The following is an 8,912-nucleotide window of genomic DNA, read 5'->3' on the forward strand; positions in this document are numbered from 1 at the left end:
ATACATGTATATGAACTGTGGAACTAACTTGGGCTTAGAATATTAACTAACTATACAGAATATTTTTTCTTTTGAAATCATCTCTCTCTAGAAAATGCAAAAATGTATTAATTAAAAATCTGAAATAAATTTCTTCATTAAATCTTCATTAATAATCTTTTTTTTGTTTTATATGGTTTTGAACCATATTTCTTTGATGTTATTCATTTTTTACAAAATTATTGGTTAATTGAGTGAAGCAGCTTTGAAGAATTTCTTAATTCAATTAATAATAGATTACTTATAGTTTAATATGTGTCACAGCAAACCTTGAATTTCTTATAGATCTTATAAGATTTCTTATCTTTTCTGTTCTTAACAATAATACCCTTGTCTATTATCACACCTAATTAACACACTTGATGTACACGTTCTGTGTATAAAATGTGTAATTAACAAATTTGAACCTTGAAGCAATTGTTTTGTATTTTTTTAAAGACTCAGTTAATATATTCCTCCCACTTGATGGTAGAATATGATACATTTAAAATTGACTCTTCTCTATCATTAAAGCTAGAACATTCTTATATATATATCAAGTATTTTTATATAACACTGTACCAGTTAAATACCAAATGGAAAAACATATATTTACTTAATATTGATTTGAGCTAATGAGAGAACTAGATACAAATAACAACCAAATCTTCCTTGAACCTCAGCAGCACAATGGATAATGTAGTCTGGAATAGACTATTGTTGAAAAATATCTGGATGATCATAGTTTGAATGCATTTCATCATCACTCTACGCAATCAAGGCTGGCTTGGGAATAAACAGCTAATAGAAATATCTTTCTATGGTTTTAGATCTTGTCTAGTGCATTTATGTATACATGAGTGGTTGGCGTTAGGAAGGGCATCCAGCTGTAGAAACTCTGCCAAATCAGACTGGAGCCTGGTGTTGCCATCCGGTTTCACCAGTCCTCAGTCAAATCGTCCAACCCATGCTAGCATGGAAAGCGGACGTTAAACGATGATGATGATGATGATGATGGAACATTTTAGCAAAATCCCTGTAATTAAACAATTTGATTACCTCTGTTTGTTATACAAATGATATTTTTTAAGCTTACTTCAACAGATGTTTGTTAGATATCTTTTATTTTGGTAATGAGCAAACACACACACATACACATACACTGCTTGATAGACATATCAGTAGCGTTGCTTTCATACAGTGATTCACTATTAAAAAAAAACAAACATTGGGTAGGATATTTTCATACATATTAAGTCATTTCTCAGGATCACCATCATTGTTATTGCTGCTATTACTACTGTAAAAAAGAAAAACATTTGTTCTATTATTCTTCTAATACAGCCCCATTATATTTACTGTAAAAGCACTCCCCATTTTTTTCTTCTGTTTGTTTCTTGGCTTGATACCATCACATGACCCTTGGTACTTTTAGCTGAGTTTGATTTGTTGCAAGCATTTAGTCCATACCTCCAACAGAAGGTTACCATAACCTTTGCATGTATCTCAGCACTACTTTTTCCTGGAATGCCAAAAATCACAAGTAATCTTCTGGATAATTTTCCTTCCCCTTTTCCAATAACCATGGTCTTCATTTAACCTAGTTCCTACTTGTCATCTGTTCACATGCAGACCACATATTCTATTTCTTTCTGAGACACAAATCTCTCAGCCTCTGTTTCCAATCCATTTCTGTTGTCTAAGCTACACCTTTTTTTTCTTTCTTCACACCTAAAGGTAGTGTTTCCTCTTTCTCCATTCTCACTACCTTTCATCTCCCTCACCTGGATATAGCCAATAATGTCTTCCCATCCTCTACCATTCTCTTAATTCTTTGAACCAGCGGCATCGCTTCAGTTGAACCTTCTCTTGCCTTGATGATATATCCTACATTTCACTCCTCTCTGAAGTTAACATCCTCAGTGATTTTCAATGCTCATAATGAATGCCTCTCTCAGTCACCCTTCACCACTACTACCAGTGCAGAAACCAAATCTCTCCTCAACTAGCATCAGCTTATCTCATCCCCTGTACACATCCCAGATCAAGATAGATATTCTAAACACCCTTGTTCTCTTTCTCACCTCTAACCTCAACCAAACTGTAACTGTCTCCTTATCCATTAGGTCATCCAACTGTTGCCTCACTGCATACCCAATGTCCATCAATGTACCACTCATCACTCCATTTCCAGCAAGTCAGTTGATTGATCAGAGCTCTGTAGTTTTTCCCAATTACCTCTGACAGCATATCTGCTTTAGTCCTGACCATCAGGAACAGCTTGGTGTGGAGCTATCCTTTTTGGCATGTTCTTCACATTTCACACAAATCAAAAGCTCATTATCCCATGTTATTCTCTCTTAGCTGTGTAATAGTAGTTCAGACAGAAACAAGGCTTATGATGCTTGTAAAAACTCACTCACCAAAACTGGGTGGCATGCACCTAGTAATGCAATACCTGTGAAACCACTATCCAAACTACAAAAGACAGATTTGTGCATGATTCAGTCAAGCTATCAGGCTTTCCAAACTGAGCCAATCATTTTGGGCCCTTACCAAAAGGATTTCCACCAGAATTTTCTTTCCCTCTTTGCAAAATGAGAGTTCTTTGAGCAACTGTTATCCACACAGTCTCCACCTTCTACCTGCTTTGCAGTCAACTCCACATTGCACAGTCTGCAATTCTGTCCTCTTCCACACATCTACCACTTGCATACATGTCCACTTGTACACACACACACACAAGTTGAAAATCCCTTTGGTTACTTTACTAGCCATGACAATATGATTACCATCAAACAAGAATTTCATTAGTTTGAAATACAAAGTTTGGGGCAGGGAAATTACTCTTAAAATTATATTAAAGACTTAAATAACCTATGTTAAAAGGAATGAATGCTATTGATTAACCATACCCTACAAAGGTTGCCTTTCATCAATAGAATATAATAGTTGTCAAGTACTGGACTTGATTAAATTGTTAACATGCTGCTATCAATATGTATGATCTATACCAAAGTTAGAAAATACTATTATCAAAATGGATTTCTCAGGTCTAAAAATCACCAAGCTAATTTAGCTATTTTCATCATCAGTGCAATATATTTTTGTTACCATGGTTTCTTTGATAGTGTTTACAATGCATTGAATTATGTAATTGTCTGGAATTCCTTTTGTTCATTTCATTTCAAAAAGGAGATTGATATAATAAATATACGTAAATCAGACCTTAATTCCATTAAGTTTCCCCATTTATTTTTCTATTTTTGGTTTACAGGAAAGAATTTTGTAGTGTTTTTTTTTTTTTTTTTTTTTTTTTTTTTTTACAACAGTTTGAAAGAAATCCTGTAATTAGGGGGGAAATGTGTAACACACTTTCAGCTGTTGAAATATATTTTTATTGGTTAGTTATTCAACATGAGAATGTAAAATACCTTCTTTATGTATGTGGGTTGAATGTACTGTTGTTATTTGTTAAATAACCCATTTTTATCAAATTGAGGAATATTATTCTATAGACTTAGGCTTACATCCAGCAGGTAGCCTTTAACCTGTTTTCCATCCAAGAACTTTTTATCCAATATATTACATAGTTATTTATAGTTGCATCCACTTTCGAGACTTGATTTATTTTGTAGATGTTTTTTTTTTTGTTTGTTTTTCACATTGTGTAACTGCTGCATTTTATAACAATTATTCTTGTGGAAGTCTTGGTTTGATGGTAATTATATAATATTATATAAACATCTTGTATAATTTGATGGAAATAATAAATGCAATATTTGAAATAGTTAACCTGATTACAATAATATATTCCATCTATTAAATCTAAAGCAATTAGCAAATTTTTTTAGATGCAGGCATGCCTCTGTGACTAAGAAGCTTGCTTTACAATGATGTGGTTTCAGGTGCAGTGTCAATGCATGGCACCTTAGGCAACTATGTGAAAGCCTATAGTGTCTGTGTATGGTTTTGTGCTCTCATTCTACTGCTTGACAACCATGTCAGTTATACAGTGTCATTCATTTCTAATATTCTGTAAAAAACATGTCTATCCATGGGAAAATATTGGAAACTGGTGAGGGTTGGTGACAGGATGGGCATCAAGCCATAGAAAATGTACCTCAATAAATTCCATGGAAAAATTGAACCTTAAACACACGCGCACTCACACACACACACACACACACACACACACACACACACACACACACACACACACACACACACACACACACACACACACACACACACACATACACACAGTATTTAAAACAAAATTCTGTAGGAACAAATATTACAGATGTTTCTTTTTAAATGTTTTGTAGCAGTCCTAAGTTGTATGAATCCTTTATTATTTTGTAATTTATTGATTCTTTATATTCAGGTATGACTAATTAATATTCTTAAAATATTGAACAAATCTATTCACAAAAAAAGATATTGCAATAGTTTGCATGTTAAATTATTTTAATAAATTGCTGCAAATAGTTTTAATATGATATACAAATATGTGACAGAGGATTATGTGATTTATTAATATATAATATAGAATTCTGATTTATTACCATTTGATAAAGTAATATTGCAACAAAATACTCCTAAGAGATATATGTGTGTGTGTGGTGTCTATATTTGTATATTTAGTCTGTATTTGCTATGCGTGTGTGTATATGTGTAAATAATTCATTTCTTTGTTTAATGTCCAGTTTTCTATGCTAGCATGATTTGGATGAATACATATATGTTTCATCTTTTCTGTTTTTCTCTAACTTGGCTTCCTGAAGAGTATTATCAAAATAGCATGCACAGTGTGGTTAAAGAAGCTCGCTTTACAACCATGTGGTTTCAGGTTCAGTCCCACTGCACAGCGTCTTGGTTGTTGTCTACAGCCTTGTGAGTGGATTTGGTAGATAGAAACTGTACAGAATTTCATTGTGTGTGTGTGAGGGGGTGCTTGTTCCCACCACTACCACTTGACAACTGGTGTTGGTTTGTTTATGACCCTGTAACTTAGCGATTTGGCAAAAGAGGCTGGTAGAATAAGTAAAATACTTTAAAAGAAAAAAAATAACAAGTACTGGGGTTGATTTGTTTGACTAAACAAGGTATCTGCAGCCTTTTGTGAGAGGCAAGCCATATAAGACAAGCCTCATCATCAGGCATGCCATTCAGAATGTCCTGCTGGCTGCAGTTTACCCATGACTGGATTAAACCCTTAAAGATGGTGCCCCACTATGGCTACAGTCAGTGACTGAAATAAATAAAGATAAGAGATGATTCCATGATTGTTTATTTTATCAAATGAAAAATAAGAAACCTTTGACCCTACATATGCTCTGCAGTGATGAGTACTTTCTTTATTACTACAAACAAATTTTTGTCCTTATGTGTGTGCAAAGTGTATTTGATATACCTTGGGTAAGTGTCATGTTTGCTGTAGACTTGTATGTGAAATTTAGTTGATAAAAATTTATGGAAGTCCATCAGATGCTTTGTGCCTAAAATCCAAGGTAAAGCCTGAGGATATTATGTTTAGGGTATAGCGTCTGTGTAATAATATTCAGTCACTTACAATAATTTTGTTTATCAAACACCTCAGCATCAAAACTAATACAAAGATTCTGTTGCATGTTAATGCCTGTCTATGTGTGTGTAGGTGCATATACATACACATTATATATAATATGGCTCTACTTTTTTTATAAATTTATTTTCATCTCTTTTGATTTTAATTATTCCTTATTAAATCATTTTGATATCAAACATGCCTGAGGCTGCCCCTGGCTCAGTGATAAAAACTTCCCATTTCAAAGTAATCTAAATTAAAACTTCCATCAAAATTTCATATTTGTTTGTTCCAGACATCAGGTTAATAACAACGGTTATTTTATTAAACCCTTTGTTATTTTCAAAATTAATAAAAATAAAGGCAGTGCATTTGAACAGAAATGTAGTAACGATAGTGTTAAAGTAACATTATTGATTATTAACTTGTCATTTTAATTTCATTTTAACTTAAGTCTACAATGAAAATTATCAGTAAGATAAATATGAATAAAATTATATTCTTATTTCCATCCAATATATTATTTTCTGTTGTTCTGAGTACAACAGTTATTATTGTCCATTTTGTGATACAATCTCATAAGAATCCATAAAATTGATGATAGCAACTGAAAATTGCAGATTTTCAAAGGTTTTGTTTGCTATGGAAAGATAGCAATTGGATATCATTGAAACTTCAATAATATTTTCTTAGTGTCTGTGCATTGTCAAACAATATTGTTTGACTTCATTTCAATTTATTATGAAGCTATTGAGTTTTGTTAAGCCCTTGAGAACTACAATTAATATTTATCATAATGTTATGAAATTGTAGAGTGGTTGAAATAGAGTGTGAAACTGAATTTGGTGACAAAGCTGGCTTTAAATTTTAGATCATTAATAATTATGACTTCAATGAGTTCAAAACCTGCTGACATTCATTTTACCTTACATCTTTTTAGGTTGAAGTACCATAGATAATATAATCACCTGTTCTCTATCACTACAATTTCTGGTTTTATGCCTATGTAAGAAATCATTGTAGGAATTCTGTAGTTTGCTTGAAGTATTGTGGAATAAATAAAAACATTCATCTAAGAAAGCTGTATTCCTATTATTTTTCTGGATCCATGTAAACAGTTAAGTACTAATCAGTTTCATCAATTACTCCTCTCCCCAAAACTTATAGATTTGTTTTTAATTCAAGAATTTGTTATGCATTCAAGTCATTCTTGGGTCAATTTTACTATTTATCCTCCTTGACTGAAAGGTTTTTTCCGGTATGGTGGTATATATAACTGACTGTACACCTTCCCTAAATTTTTTTGCCTTGTGCATCATAAGTTAGAAATTATTGTATTATGTAACAAATTATCATTATATTCGTTATTGTTTGAATGCTGATAGCAACACATAAAGAAGATAATTGAATTTAATATGGTGAAATCTAGAATTGGGGGAAATTGATGATGTCAGTAAAAATCAATCAATTGAAAAGTCAAAAAATATTGAAATTCATTTATTGTAAAGCATATACAAGCTAATGTTTCAGACCTTGTTCTTTGTCTGAGTGTGTAAAAAGGAAGTAAAAGTAGTATTGTTGTTCAGACACATTAGCTGTACCTGGTTCAGGGATGCCCCTATTCTCCATTCAAGTCAGTCTAACAGTTTTCTTTTGTTGTTCAGTTCTCTGGCATGTATGAAATATATCAGTAATGATATGGGCTTTTATTTAATGAACTATAACCCCTTCTCAACAATAGCATGGTTTTGTACTTGATCCAAAATATACCTCTACAGGTACATACAGCATCACTCTTCTGTAAGAGTAAGTTCTGTGGTCCCCTACTTTTATGGAGAGTTGGGTGTGGGATGGACTTGTTGTCAGTGTTCAGGTATTTATGACAATAATGGGGTAAAAAGGTACTCATTGTTGGTTAGAATTATGGTAATCATTGCAACAAGCTGAGTGAGTAACCACCTCCCTGTACAATTTTCTATTGGCTGTATTTAGTGTGTGTATGTATGTATACACATAGCTAATGTTCCATCATTCTATTATACTATACACTTGTATTATGTCTTTTTCCACAAACATTGCCCTTTTCTTTTCAAATGAACTTTTCATTTTATTTATTCTTTACATTCTAATGAATTATTAATATAAATCTTCCGGCTTATATTATGTGAGATGTATAAATATACTCTGTGTGTATGTGTGTGTGTGTGCACGTGCATGTATATATATATCTATATATAAATATATTTGTGTGTGTGTGTTTGATTGTGTATGAAATTATGTGCATGAGTGGAGAGGTGTCTTTTGTTCAAATGACTGTTACTTATGTGGTCTTTAGAAATCTCACTGACTTTCATAGACCTATGCGCCTGTTGTTAGCATCCATCAAAATAATACTCCAGTCTCTGCAGGTGTGATCTCTTTAAATACAGGGGCCCCGCCCCCTCCTGCCTTCTATCTCTTCCCCTGCCCATCTACTCTTGTTGTTGACATCAGCCCTGGTAAGACTACTTTGACTAGTGCTGTGGATTAAACACCAGAACACACACATAGTCATTGACATATATATTAACAGTATAATCTTGTAGTTCCATTCCTTCTGCAGGTGTATCTTATCCCCACCCCCATCACTCCTCGCTTGGCTAATTTGAACCAACTTTTAAAATGTTATTCTTTTTTTACTTTTTTTAGCTATATTTTTATATTTTCTCTCCCTTTCTTCCTTCTCTTTTTCCTCATCATTTTTTATTTGTTCATTATTTTTTTTTTTTTGCCTTCCACCTTTATTTAATTGCTTTTAGTTTCTATTTGTTTTCTCACTCTATATTTCTATTATTGTAAATTCTAATCCTTTCTTTTTTTCTCATTTTCAACCATGTACTTTTCATTAAAGAAAATTCAATAGAATTTGTGAAAGCATTATTGCTATTACGTGCGTATGTATGCATATGTGTGTAACTCTAAGTTGTTGTTTTTAAGGTTTTAGATAATATCTGTCATATGAGAAATTTATTCATCAATTGATGCGTGTATCGGTAATCCATTTTCACTAGTCTACAAAGTTGTAATTGCCTTTAAATAGAAGACAGACAGCTGTGCCTGTTCTCTTGTGTGTTTGTTGTAGTACAACATAAATACACTCTGTCTGTTGTCAAGCTGTGCATTGAAAAGAAAACAAAACAAAGCAAAAGAGAAAAAAAAAAAGAGCATATTCAGTCTGCAGTTTGTCACCATAATAGAAAAAGTCTCATAAATTTAAGTCAGATGTATATTATCCATTAACTTGGCCTAATCAAAATATATACTTTGCTTTGGGTGAAAAGAAAAT

At 32.6% G+C, this 8,912-nt stretch overlaps 1 protein-coding gene across 2 annotated transcripts in view; it reads left to right on the forward strand.

Moving 5' to 3' along the window:
• Window positions 1-8,912, forward strand: part of LOC106867254 (E3 ubiquitin-protein ligase Rnf220) — a 152,793-nt gene that overhangs the window by 13,526 nt on the left and 130,355 nt on the right. The window lies entirely within an intron of this gene.

This window comes from Octopus bimaculoides, chromosome 8 (assembly GCF_001194135.2).
Source record: "Octopus bimaculoides isolate UCB-OBI-ISO-001 chromosome 8, ASM119413v2, whole genome shotgun sequence".
In the NCBI taxonomy this organism is placed as follows: domain Eukaryota; kingdom Metazoa; phylum Mollusca; class Cephalopoda; order Octopoda; family Octopodidae; genus Octopus; species Octopus bimaculoides.